The sequence below is a fragment of the Falco naumanni genome, chromosome Z (genome assembly GCF_017639655.2).
Source record: "Falco naumanni isolate bFalNau1 chromosome Z, bFalNau1.pat, whole genome shotgun sequence".
NCBI lineage: Eukaryota > Metazoa > Chordata > Aves > Falconiformes > Falconidae > Falco > Falco naumanni.
In genome coordinates this window covers 45,941,702-45,955,486 of record NC_054080.1, presented here as the reverse complement: position 1 = coordinate 45,955,486, position 13,785 = coordinate 45,941,702, and the positions used below count along the sequence as shown (strand labels likewise).

The 13,785-nt window shown below is 42.7% G+C and overlaps 1 protein-coding gene across 2 annotated transcripts in view; it reads left to right on the top strand.

Annotated features, from left to right (window-relative positions):
* APBA1 (amyloid beta precursor protein binding family A member 1) overlaps positions 1-13,785 on the top strand; it is a 91,001-nt gene continuing 77,216 nt past the window's right edge. For both annotated transcript variants that reach the window (XM_040579790.1, XM_040579789.1), the window contains exon 1: positions 1-142. The gene's annotated coding sequence lies outside the window, so the exon portion shown is untranslated. The remainder of the gene's footprint in view (positions 143-13,785) is intronic.

Sequence of the window (13,785 nt, the reverse complement as noted above, 5' to 3'; positions counted from 1 at the left end):
GCCGGGCGGTGCTGGCGGCGGCAGGAGGAAGATGGTGGCCGCGGGAGGAGCGGCTGGCTGCCGGGCTGCTCGCCCCGCGCTGCGCTGCCACCCCCGCCGGAGCCGCCCTGCGTGCTGAGGAGGCGGCGCGGACCCGCACCAGGTGCGGAGGGGCCGCGGCCGGGAGCGGTCGGCGGGGTCCGTCCCCTCCCGCCTCGCCGGTGGGTGGCGGGGAGGCCGGTGGGCCCGCGGGCGGGGGGGGGGGTGGAGGTGACGGGCGGGGGGGGGGCGGCTAGCGCACTCCCGCGCTCGCTGCGCCTGCCGGTAGCGGGGACTGCGGCCGGGGGCTGCGGCGCGCCGCGGGCGGAGGGAGGCGCCGCACCTGCCCCGGGCTGCGGGGAGCGGCGCCAGCGCCTGCATGGATGCCTCGGCTCCAGCCTCCGGCGGGCAGCTACGTGCTATCGCTCTTTTTATCCATTTAATTATGTCATGTAATGTTGGCGGGGCACGCGTGGAATAGTAGTGGCTGGAGCTGTGCGTACCCTGGTGCACTGGGTTTGCTGGTTGTGATGTTTTTAATCCCCCCCCCCCGTCCCCCCCCGCGTCTTTTCAGTGCTGGGAAGGGAGAGGCGCGGTGGGCTGTGTGTGCGTGCGTGTGTTTCGCAGTGGTCGATGGAGCGGTGGCGGTGGCAGCGGGACGGAGCACAGCCCTGCCCCGCAGCAGGCGGTGCCGGGCGCTGCGGCCGCGTCCCGCTTTGCAGAAGGGAACCCAGCGGGGCCTGGGTCTTCTCGTCCCCTCTGCGGGGTGCCCGAGCTGTCCGTTCTGCCCTCCCGCCCAGGCCTCGGGGGGAGGTGACATCTGCTGCCATCACCTACTGGTTTCGGGGAACGGAAGGCATCCTCATGTTTTCTTCCCGGAAAAGCAGTTTGATACCGTGATTGCCTAAATCGCAGTCATGATCAGTGCAGCCATATGTGCTGCTGCGTTCTGGAAGGATCAGTGTTAATAGGAGCAATTTACCAAGACTCGTTTTGTTTGCCATCATCGACAAATCAGCCTTTTAAGAGAGATGGGAACTTGGGCCTAGGCTGGAAAACTGTAACATCTTTTTGCTTTTCCCTGTTGCGGCTTTTTTGGGCTGTGGGGTTGCAGTTTGCTTGAGAGAGAGCGCGTTGCAGATCCAGCCGTTTTCATAGCTGCTGAGAAGCTAGGAGGCAGAGATGTTTGCCTGACTCTCTGTGTATTAAGAGTGAGCTAATGTGGGTGTAGGGCAGCAGATCGGGCATGGAGCGTTTCTCTTGTCTTTGACGTGCATCATGTTGTGCCCACTGAGAAGAGTATGCTCATGTCGCTGCCATTTTGCACCTGCTCTGCGACTGCAGCCCATGAGGTCCCAACCAACTTCTCCTGGAAAATATTCCAGTCACAGTACTCCGGGTTCTGCTGCATTGCTGTTAAATCCCGGGCTGGCTGCACCTGCCTTTGCAGCCCGTGGTAGGAACAAGCACATGATGCCTGATTTTCCCAAACAACGACAGGGATGTAGAATAATTTTATTCTCTAGGTGCTATGTTCTAGTGATATGCAGGTAACCGAAAGTGAGGTGTGTGTTTACCTTTTGCTGTAATGGTGGTGGGGGAAGGGTACACTGCCTGGAAACACTGTTTGGGAGTAAGGGAGAACAGTTACAGGTGAATTCTGTGCATCTGTGTGTATTTGTATTGAAAAATTTAGTGTCCAGTAAACAATAATAGAAGACTCCAGGAAACTCTGCAAAAGCAGAAAATTTAGCATTCTAAAGCACCTTGGGACAGACATTGTGGATGTCTAATGAGTGAAATGCAAACCTGAGTGAAAGACAACTTGCCTTGGTTGGAAAATGTGATCTGAGATTGAGAGATCTATGAGCTTTTAGGCCAAACTGTTTCCACAAAGTAATGGCCGTTCAAGGTTGGCAGTGTAGTATGAATCATATTGCTCTAAGTTTTCTTGGATGTTTCTAGTTATAGCTTGGAGCAATACTTTTATCTTACATTAATGCATTGTCCTCACTTAAAATAGCACATTTTCTGGCTACTGTGTTCTCTTCTAACGGATGCAAGGCCATCCTTTTGGAACGCTATTAAAATAAAGGTATTCAGTCATTAGCCCTTTGGGTTATAAAATGTAAGAATGCTGAAAAGGTGACTTGGTACGTCTAGGTAGATAGAAAAAGATAGTTTTGGTGTGTTGGAGGGGAGGCAGAGACACCAAAGCTTTTTAGGATACAAAGCTCTTTTGGTTACTGAATTTTCACAATTTCTTGAGTTAATAATTTAATTCTCAGTCATTTGTTTATGGTAAGTTTGCAATCCTACTGTATTGTTGGGAAGAGTGTAAATGCATTCCCGATTTTTGATTTATTAAAACTGTCTTCATGTGTTTAATCCATTGGAAGTAATGCTTGAGAAAAATTTTCTTTATGCTGGATGGGGTGGTGGATGTCAGAGGTGAAAATCTTGGTGTACTCCATTGTGCCCTTATTTTTGTGGGGCAAGGAAAGTGAGTGTGGATTTTTAGAGGTAAGCCTGAACATCTTGTTTGGTCCGCATGGATGTGAAGACTCCATAATGCTTTGAAATCAGTGGCTACGAATTTTGAGGCTAAAGTTTGTCTCACCTGTCTTACAAGCAGAACTACCCAGAAGCCTGAGTTCTTTGCATATGACATTTGAGTAGATTTTGATTGGACCAGGAACTGGCTGCTGACTTCGATACCATTTTAAGCCACAGTCACATGCACTGCTTATGTTCTTAAACTTTAAAAGCCTGCAATATGAGGATTATATGCATCTTTGAAAGGCAGTTAACATTCTCTTTTTATAAGTTGTGCCTACTGGTGCTAGAGCTGACATGAAAGCCATGTGGGTGCGAAGAAATGGAATCTCCTTTCCAGCTGCACACAAATTGCCTGCTATTGATCATAGCTGTTCTGGATTTATATGAGATTATGAATTAGATGTCAGACTTTTCTCTTATGTCCAAAAAAAAAAAACCAACCAAAACAATAACCGCCCCCCCCCAAAAAAAAAAAAAAAAAAAAAAAAATAGAGGTGCTTAGGATAGGTTAATGCACGGTGTCCATAGGCAGTGCAGCTTGGTTAATTGAAGCTTAACTTCAAACAAGAGCCTATTATTGTAGATGTAAGTCAAGCTTTGATGTTCCGGTAATGCATTCGTAAATGTGTTTTTCTGGTTTCACAGAAGGTGAAGATTCCTGCATAATGAGACATCTAGCAAACAACCCTCTGCTCATTTATTTCTAATAGTTTTTCTGTAATACATATTGTATAGGGGTTAGAGGTTTCTGAAAAACAGATTGATTGTTTTTGGTTTAAAGTATTGATTAATCTGGTAAGCCAGCTGCTCAGAGCAGTGTCATAGTATTTGTTTCCATTGCATGAGACTGTGTTCTAAAAAAGTTGTTACGTTTGTTGCTTTACTGAAGGAGCCTGGGGAAACATCTTTATTTGCCACTTTCACATATGCAGGCAAATAATGATGACAATACTTGTCCTAATTCTGAATTAATAAGTACAGGAGCAACATAATGGATACATGACATAATGTAGATGACAGAGAATTTAGCTGAGGATACTCTAGGACCATAGGATGGTGTTTTTACGCTAGCCCCTTTCTGCTGCAAAAGGTCCATCTGGACGTGGGAGGAGGAGTGGGAATGGGAGTACAAACCTGCTTCCCAGGAGCCAGTAGGGAGATGCTGCTGGGAAGGTGAAATCTCACCTGGTCTCTCATGTTGTCCTTACAAGATCATGTCATGTGCTGTGTTCTGTCTAATTACAAGTATTTACTGGGAGAAATTTCCATCATCCAGTAAGTCTGTATAAGCAACTGTTTATGAATAAGCAGTGAGGTTTTTGTGCATCGTCAAGGAAACTAGTGAAAGAAGTGGATTACAAGTATTCAAAACAATAAATAGTCTAGGTGAGGTAGACCACACTGGGAGCCTCTGCCTAGTGAAAGGAGGAGGAGGTGTTCTGTGACATTTAGCCAATCATTTCAGAACATTGTTTAATTTATTTTTTTTAGACAGGTACCCTCCCTCCAGGCTGTCCAACACGTTATTGGATTATCTATATGGTCTGTCAAATCTTGCTTATAAGCCAGCAATTAAGCGTTACTTGCTTCTTTCTCTTTAATGAGCACTTCAACAAAAATGACTTTCTGTAAGAAGATGACCACGTTGTCACCTCTCTGAGGAAAATGTGAGAGTAGGGAGTGAGAGACTTCATTAAAAGTCTGTGGGTGAATGTGACAGATGAGAAGTACATGCTGGGAATTTGAGCTGAATCCTTTTAGTAGTAATTTCTTTTTTCAACTAATTAAACTCTTCTGAACCTCTGTGGCACCCTTTTTCTCCATCAAGAGTATCTCTGCTGAATTTGATATTCAAACTTCAAACCGTAAAAGGTGAGCATGGATCAGGAAAACACCATGGCAGCGGGGCTATGGACTCTACCAAACTTGGCCACCTGCTACCAAGATCGATTGAGCAACCAGCCTACATAAACTCACTTTATTTTTTCCGTGCTATGAACATATATCAGGGGAAGAACTGCCTTTATATGGGTGGCTAAGGTACTGGTTCAATACCTAGGAGATACAGGTTTGGTGCCCTATATTGATCTGGATAAATAATTTTGTTTATCTGCAGTTACTTTCATTTTTGTACGTTAAGTGAAACGGTTTCTGATTGTTGCTCTTCTGGTGGTAATTCAGAATTATTTTTTTTTTTACCAGAAACACACTTTTCACAAAAATTGGTGGGTATTTGGGTGAGCAAGAGCTTAGGGGCTGGGGTAGAAGAAGGTAATTTTAAACAGGAGGAGGAAAAAATCAGAACATAATGAAAGATTTGAAACATACAAGAATGTGACTTTTTTTTCTGAACATATGCTTAGGTTTTATTTGTGGATTTTAAAATTTTATTTATTCTGATATATAAGTTGCAATTCTCATTGACAGTGTTACTGTTACCAGGTATTTCTATAGTGTCTGTACTGATGGGACTTTGATCATGTTTGAAATCTTGGTGCTTTGGAAACCTTAAATGTAACTCTTCTTCAGACTAAATAAATTTAAATTAGAAAAAAACATTTTTAAAAGAACAACTGAGAGTAGTATCTGAAAAAGCTTCTGCCAGAGCAAGGGGAGGAAGTGGAGAGTAAAAGCCCTTGCTCTAGGTCTTCCCCAGGCTAATGTAAGCAGAATGCTTTAACTAACGGTCTTGAAATACGAACAGGCAAACCCAGTAGTTTTCTGTATGTTGGCCGTGTCAGGTGAATTTTGAGAGGGTGAGTGCTGCTTCCACTGTTGGAAGAGGCAGTTGGTGTGCTTTGTGTGATGTGTGTGGGGAGCTGAGGTTATTTTTCTTCTCTTCTCTTAACAGCTTTCTTACACCAGCTTTTTTATGATCATAGAGTAACTTGAGTTGGAAACGATCCCTAAATGCCATCTGATCTAAGCTCAGCTCAAACTGTGTGACTAATGCAAGGGATGCACATGCCGTGTTTGCAGCTCTTGGCTTAATTAAAGCATGAAGCTCTGAAACCAAAGTGCCGTGGCTCTTGTGGGTTTCAGACACAAGAGTGTGGAGAAGTTTTAGCTTACCACCCCTCAGGATGGGCATGGCTGCTGGAGGCAAGCCTTCCTCCAGCCTGCCTTCCTCCTCTGCCGGCTGAACTGCCATGCAGAGAGCTGCTCCCCGCCGCCACTGCTGGGGCAATAGGATGTTGGAGTGAAGAGCATCTACAGTTTAAGGGAAATGGCAATTACCTCCAGATGTGTGCTGGCTTTTAAGTCCATCTTACTGTAATCATTCCACCCAGGAACAGGCTGAAATACAGGTGTATTTGCTGTATTAGCTTATCTAATAACCTGGGTTTTTTTTTCCTTTTTCTTTTTTTAAATTTGATTTTTAAAGTGATCAAACTGGAGAAAAGTAATATCCGGAATTTAGAGAACATTTTCTTGCGTTAAATTATGTTGCAACAGTTTCAAAATTAGAACACTGTTTTTTTTAAATGAAAGATTTATTAAGCAGCGTTCCTAATAATTACGTGCTGTGCAATCACCTTTTACCTAATGAAGAAAATCTCCTCCAGTGACTTTGTGGAGAGCTGACAGAAACTTGTATTAAATAAAAAAGTCAGTGTAAAACCAGTCTGTAGCTTTATAATTACATTGCATTTTCAGTGGACATTTTACATACCCTTTCCACAAATTTCTTTTGTATTTATGATATCCACAGCTATTGTACCTTTTGTCCCAGAGTGATAAATAAGTATGAACTCAGGGTTCCGCTCTCACTCAAGAATTACCTTCCCTTGCTAATAAATGATTAATGTAATCCACTTACGAGATTGCCGTGACATCATTCAGATTTTGGCATGCTTAATTTTGTTTCATAACAGTGACAAAATCCCAAAGTCCTTGAAAGTTTCTTTATGCAGGACCATGCTAGGGCTGCGAGGAGTGTGGGAGAGACATTTGAGCTTGGTGCCTTCTTGGCAAGAAATTGGGCATCGGTCTGAGGGGACAGTGCCGTACTTAATAGTGTTGACTCTGCATGAGCTTCAGCATCCAGGTTTTAGACTTTTAACTACAGCCTTATGAGAACTAGCCTGACTGCTTAGCTCTAAAGTCTTGTCCAAGTTGGGCGGTTTTACTGGGTTGTAGTTTGAGTGCAGCATCGTATTTGGAATCAGCAGGTTTAGTTCCAGTGAAAGTTGAGTTAGGGACTTCACATACTCTCACATATCTTTTTATTTTGCTACCTAGGAAAACTATGAAGACTGAATGTCTTTATTTCAGCTTAGGTCAAGCAGTGTTTGAATGCAAATTTAAAGGCAGTTAATGCTACAGAAAACATGTATATTTTAGGAGCTGCACACATTTAATGTTTTGATAGACAATACGTTGAAACATTCTGGATTCAAATTAACTATTTTATTAAAAAGAACTTGTATCTCTAGTTAGTGACTGACAATTATGTCTGGGTTTGGAGCCAAGATATCCCAACCCCTTGAACAAAATTTTTGTCTTAAGGAAAGCCAAATGAGTAAGCTGGAAGGAGAGGAGAAGAATAAATTGATCGGAGGTCTATAAGCTGCCTTATTTTATCACTATCACTGCTTATTTTAGATAAAAAGTAGTCTCAGTAATTTATCAGGTAACTGGCTGGGTTACATTACTTATTGCAGGTGACACAGAGCTGAGGTCTTCTGCTGCACTGGGATCCAATTGTTAGCTGTTGTCGACCAGGAATAACAAAACATTTCCTAGAGGAGATCTGATTCTCTGTCAGACCCCCCTCAGGATAATGACCTTCTGATGGCCAATAGAGGCATTTGGAACTGAGTGGCAGTGCAGAAATACAGTTGTGTGAAAAGTAAATACGAAAAGCACAATCCTGTTTTTTATGCTGTTAATATTTCTATAGTCAGTCAATTTTCAAAAAAACTGATAGTTCTCTACTCCTGAAATGGTTGCCCTTTGGTGATTCTCTAGGAGTTAAAAAGTGCGACTTAACAGTACTTTTTGTGCATGGCGCAAAGGCAATTTTTATATGTCACATTTCTGGTATGTAAATTCAGATCTTTTGGGAAATGCTTTTTCTTCAGCACCTTTATCCATGAAGATAATGACTTCTTAGGTAGAGGTCCAAAGATATATTTGATTTTTTATTTGATTTTTTTTTTTTTCCCTTCCAGTATATAACAGTGTTGAAACGTGAGCAGTTCACAACGCGGTTTTGATCTGCAGTGTTAATCTCTGCGTTTCGGTCTTGTAACCTGTGGCATCCACAGATGCTGTGGTGCAGGTTTGTATACATACACTAGGTACACTCTGGGTAACAGAACAGCAGAAACAGCAGTAAGGTAAGAATTTCTTTTTTATTAAGAAACAGCACTTCATTTATTTGGAAAAGGCAGACCTTCTCAACTGCCTGTCCAAGAGCCATGTGTTTTCAAACGACCGAGTGTGTAGAGCAGTGACTTTAGGGCCATTGGACATTGTAAACACTGAGGATATGTACTCTGCTTTTGTAGGTGTCTTACGCCTGAAGCCAGAGCATTAAATGACCGGGAAGGAATTCACAGGGTGGGGTTGAATAATTCTGGCTTCTTGTGATGCATGGAAGAGGAAGATACTTTTTCAGTCAGTTAAAATATGTTTAGAGTCGATCTGAAAGTTTAGTAACCATATGAACTGCAAGGACTTAATGACAGTACACAAAAAAGCTGGCTGTTAATCTCCCATTTTTATATTATTCTGTCAGATTTGTTAACGCTTAGTGTGTCAAAAAGTCAGATACACCTCCTTAAAGACTAACGTCTTCCGACTAGGTGCATATCTACTGTCATTTTACTTACTCTGCTGTTGCAGACTTTCCCCCTCTCCAGTATATGACAGGAATCTTGCAGCTTCATGGCCTTTTGCCGTATCTCACACAGTTATTATGACATATTCGCATACAAACCTTGGTGGCAACCTTTCTGTGTTGGCTTTTCACATGTAGTGAGGTGCTGAATAGTGGGCATACCTGATAATCAGGGTAAAACTCACTGCTTTAGTGGCTCTGAGAAGAAGCCAATGAAGTCTCTGGGTGGATTTTGTTGTTTTTCACCTGGCACCTGGGGGGGGGTTCATGCTAGGGATAGAAGATGTGTTTGCAAACACAAAGTCATTAAAGCTTTCAGCTATGAAGTGGTGTACTGTGAAGGCACCTATAATTGCTTATTTCGTTTGAACAGCATGGGAGACCTGGCTGAAATGCTGGTGGGTTTTAGGAAGGCAGACTCTGCTTGCAGGTGGGAGTCGCTCAATGTGAGGCAGTGGTCTGTTGCTGTAGCTTGCTGGAAACCCACCATTGGTGCCACTTCCCATGAGGAAGAGGCCTTGCACCACTCTTGTGGTCAGTGTATCCAGTGGCAGCAGTCTAAAGGTGACATGTGCACATAAGGGGGAGAATAAGGGAAAGGGAGAAGCGTAGTTAATGTTTTATGGGGTTTTATTCACTAAGAAGACAAATTGGGATGTTGAAAATGCAAGAAAGTATCAGTCACCTGTTAAGGCACGGTCAGGGGGGCCTGCATGAGGTTGGTGGCAGGAGTGGATTATTCAGGAGAAAATCAAACTTCCCGAGGCTTTCAGTTGTGGATAGTTCTGTGTTCACCCTGGTCAATCCAGACTTTTCTGGAGCCTCACAAGCACTGCAGCAGTACAGCTTTGTACATGGTTTCAACTTCAAGACCAAATTTTACCATTAGTTTTGACTAAGGTAGTGGAGCAGTGATTATACTTTGATAAGTGTAAGTAGGTATCAACATAAGACTTCCCATGTTGGTGCCTGTCATTGCTCTTTAAAAGTTACATCCTGTTTGGAGGAGAGGAGTGGGGAACGGAAGAGACTGTGTAATTGGAGCATCCATCTGGTGTGTTTTGATGACACAGCATGCTAGTGGGTTATCTCATACTTGCTGTAAGCAAGCCAAGCCAATACCAAATACGTAACAAGGACATAGCATACAATATAAAAAGCACTCGCTATTGTACCTGAATATTTTTTATTTAGACTGTTATAATTTCCGGTCTGTTTATTCTTTTATTTTTATATGCTTGTTTATTAACTGAATGTTTTGAAGACACACTAAGATACCTGTCTAAAACAGCTGTTTAAGAACAACGTTCATGAAATACGACCTTTTTTTACCAGGAGGAAGGAATCCCCCTAAAGACCTCCACCTTGCTTTTATTATCCAAAGTGCGAAGCTTCTGGCTGCAGTGCTGTCTAAAGAAAATTTATGGATCAACATCTTAAGCTTCAAGGGTAGAAATCTGGAAGCCATTTTCTGCTGAGGAGAGACTAAAGCCTTAGAAATTTCATTTGTTCTGTTGCTCATCAGCTGTGATATGCTTTCCCCACAGGCAGTAGTTTCTGAATTCTCTTTTAGTGGCTCCCAGATCTGTTCTTGCTGATGTTTGTAGCTTCCTAAGCACTGACACAGAGAACTGATGAGATTTTTGACACTTTCACTTGTGAGGAGGCATTTGAGTGTCAGAAGCAAAGATGGAATGAAAATACTCCAATTCCAATTTGCATTTTATGAGATGACAGTGGTATTGTTACCAGTTTTTGTCTGGGAACTCAGGATGATAACACTGCTTGTATTTCTATTTCCAGAATTATCATTATGATTGCAGATTCTTCAGACTCAGCCCCAGGTACCTCACAGGAAATCTTTCTGTGTACTAGTTGTAATTTTATTTTCTCTGTCCCTAAGCACAGCAGTGAAAATTGAATTCCTTCTTCTAAGGCATAGCATTGTCAACCTTCAGCTCCATTCACATGTGCGTGGTACTTGTGACAAGGTCTGAATGGTAATGTCATGTACAGGTTTTATTTTGGATCTGGTGTGTATCTGTTCTAGTTTTACATGGGTGCTTCGTATTTTAAATGCCTTTCAATTGTGTGTGGCTGTCCTGGTTTTGGTTGGGGCAGAGTTAATTTTCTTCTCAGTAGCTGGTGCAGTGCTGTGTTTTGGATTTGGTGGGATAACAATGTTGATGGTACACGGATGGTTTTGGTTGTTGCTGGGAGATGTTTATAGTAGATCAAGGACTTGTCGGTTTCTTGGGCCCTGCCAGCAAGAGGTCTGGCGGGGCACAGGAAATTGGGAGGGGACACAGTCAGGACCCAAACTGGCCAAAGGGTTCCACGCCATGGGATGGCATGCTGAGTGTATAAACTGGGGGAAGGAGATGGGGGGACATTCAGTGTTATGGCATTTGTCTTCCCAAGTGACTGTTAACATGTGATGGAGCCCAGCTTTCGTGGAGATGGCTGAACACCTGCCTGCCCATGGAAGTGCTGAATGAATTCCTTGTTTTGCTTTGCTTGCAGGCATGGGTTTTGCTTTCCCTATTAAACTGTCTTTATCTCAACCTACAAGTTTTCTCACATTTACTCTTCCGATCCTCTCCCCCATCCCACTGTGGGGGGAGTGAGCGAGCGGCTGTGTGGGGCTTAGTTGCTGGCCAGGGTTAAACCATGACAGTGGTGAGAATTTAATCCTCTTCATTCTTCTCTTCCCTCCCATCTGTATCTGGTTTGTAAGTTACGTCATCATGTTTTCCATTTGTTCTTTGTCTTGAGAAGGCTAATTCTGATTCTAAATGTAGCCCCATTCATGAGTTCCCAGTATGTGTGGCGTGTTCTCCAACAAAAAACAATGATGTAATATCAGATTTTTATATGCAAGGATTGAAGGTTAGCAAAAAATGCCTTTGTAAAGGATCTGTTGAACCTGTGGAGGACACATGGAGAGAGAGTTCAGTGAGTTTGTGCCTGGTGTGCAATCTAGAAACATGTTTCAGAAAAAAATATCGCTTGGAAATTGTAGGAAAATCATGGACTGGGTTAATGGGAAAACCTTAGAGCTTAAAAGTTGGCAGATAGTTCACCATTGTGATAGAAGTAACTTCACAGTCCACAGTTTGGAGCCAGTGACCCACTGCATCTAAATACATATTTGTCTCTTCATACTAAAGACTTGGCAGTGTGTGGTTAAATCTGGCATTGTGGCAAACGCTTGTTAGTAACTGAAGGCTGATTAACATTATTTCTGTAGAATATTGTTGTCTCTGTAATCCTGAATTCCGTTATGTTCTTTATCATATACGCACATTTGCACATTTTACCCCCGCAGTAATAACCTTCAGCATGCAAAGCAGGCAGTGCTGCCTGTTGAGTAATCACAGCCCGTACTTGCCCAGGACCAAACCACAATTAGGCATCAAGCCTGACTCCATTGAGTGGTGAGGTTTCAGCTGCAAATGGTGTGATTGCAGTTGTGTAGAACTGGTGTTGTGGCTTCAGTACTACTCAGAACTGAGAAAATTACTGTACAGCATGTCATTGAATTAGCTGGTTCCTTGGATGTATTTTGCTTGCAAGTATTTAATGGTCTAGAAGGTTGTACGTACTGTTCTTCCTTCCCTTCCTCAATGTTCTTGCTGAAAAAAGAGGCTAAGTTTTGAGCCAGAGCTGAAAAACTGTGTAGTCTCCAATAAAGCCACTTCTGTAAGAGGTATACAGCAGATACTGATATATTTTATCTCTTTAAGATCTTTTTCCTGCTTTTGACAGCTGTGCAAAATCCATTAATTTGCCAGATGTTTCCAGATGTGTAGCATTGGAGGAGAAGATAGTGTGTGGGCCTGGGTTGGTTGCTCTGGTGAGGTGACCCAAAAGACTGCCACAGTGATGGTTTCTGATGTGGAAGCCTGTTCAGTGGAACAGAGAAGTTACCTGCTGTACTGGTGGTCTGCCTGTTGGTGACTGCTGTGCTTTTCCCGTGCTGTGTTAGTTTGAGGAGATTGAGGACACACTGTAGCTTTGAAGAGTTTGAAGGCACATCAGGGAGAATATGCCAGGGAACTGTCAACATCTGTTTTTGGTTTTTGTTTCCAAGTTTGGTAATAAATTCCTGATGTTCTTGTTGCTGCATATGTAACCCAGACCAGAAGTCACTGAGAGAGTGGTGGAATGGTAGGACAGCTCAGGTGCAGAGTTTGTGACTTCCAGGAACCTACAAAGGTTTAGGATAACATTAGCATTTCAATAAATAGAAACATGTAATTAAAATGACAACTGCCTGGTGCCTCGGACTTACTATTAAGGCAGTTCACACTCTTCCATGACTTTTGGCTAAATTCACCGAAGCTTGTGCAAAGGTTTAACTGTGTGTGTATTGTGTGAAAAGTGCTACAAATACCTGAAAATAAAAAATATTTCCAAGTGCCGTTTGACTTGTTTCTTTCTAGATAGAGCAACAACAACAAAACTAGGGTGACATTGCTGCTTCAATGTTGGGAGAGTAAGGGCAGAAATAATGCATTGATAATCCTCTCGACAAGTGGGAGATGACCTTTTTTACCACTTAGTTGATTTTGATAGTAGTTATTGTATGCTTCTGTTTACATTTTCACTAACTGATTGCTCTAGAATAGTTTCTAGAAATGCCCCATAGTGGCGAGCACGCTGGCGTTGTCTGAGCAATGAATAAGCTAGCAGAGCATCACTTTGTGGAAGCCCTGGAGAGCAGCTGAGACTATGCTTTTGAGCCGCGACATCCAAAATCTGTGAGCTGAAAATTAGTGAAAGTGAAGGGTATTATCAACAGCATTGAGTTTAGCTATATCTTCCCTAAGTGGGATTTTGTTCCTGGGGATCTCAGGATTACAAATCCTTGGGAATTTGAAAAAGTACATGATTGAGAAATAAAAACTATCTGAGAGTCTCAAAGATCCTTTGACTTAGCAGGTCTCACTGCTCTGCCTCTAACATAACTAGCCAAGTCTCAAACAATGGTTTTCATCATTCATGGAATGTAGAAGAAACAATATTCATTAATGAGGAAAAAACAGTCTAGAGGCGTCTGATTTAAATCTCTGTAGCTCTGCTATAATCCTGTCAGTGACACAAAACTGTATCCAATTTAGTGGAGTTACATTTTTTTTAGAATAAACTGGAGGTCTATTCTTAGGATTTAATCCATGTGTATGTTACTGTTAAAGGCGTTCTTGGGAACTGAGCTGAGGTGGCACTGGGGCATTGTGGACATCTCTGAAGGTTATGCCCATATTCTATTTGAAAGCAAATTTGCTGTGTAAGTTTCCACATTTCCTTTTTTTGTACTGTTCTCAGACAAAATCTGTTTAACTTTTTTTTTTCTCATTGTA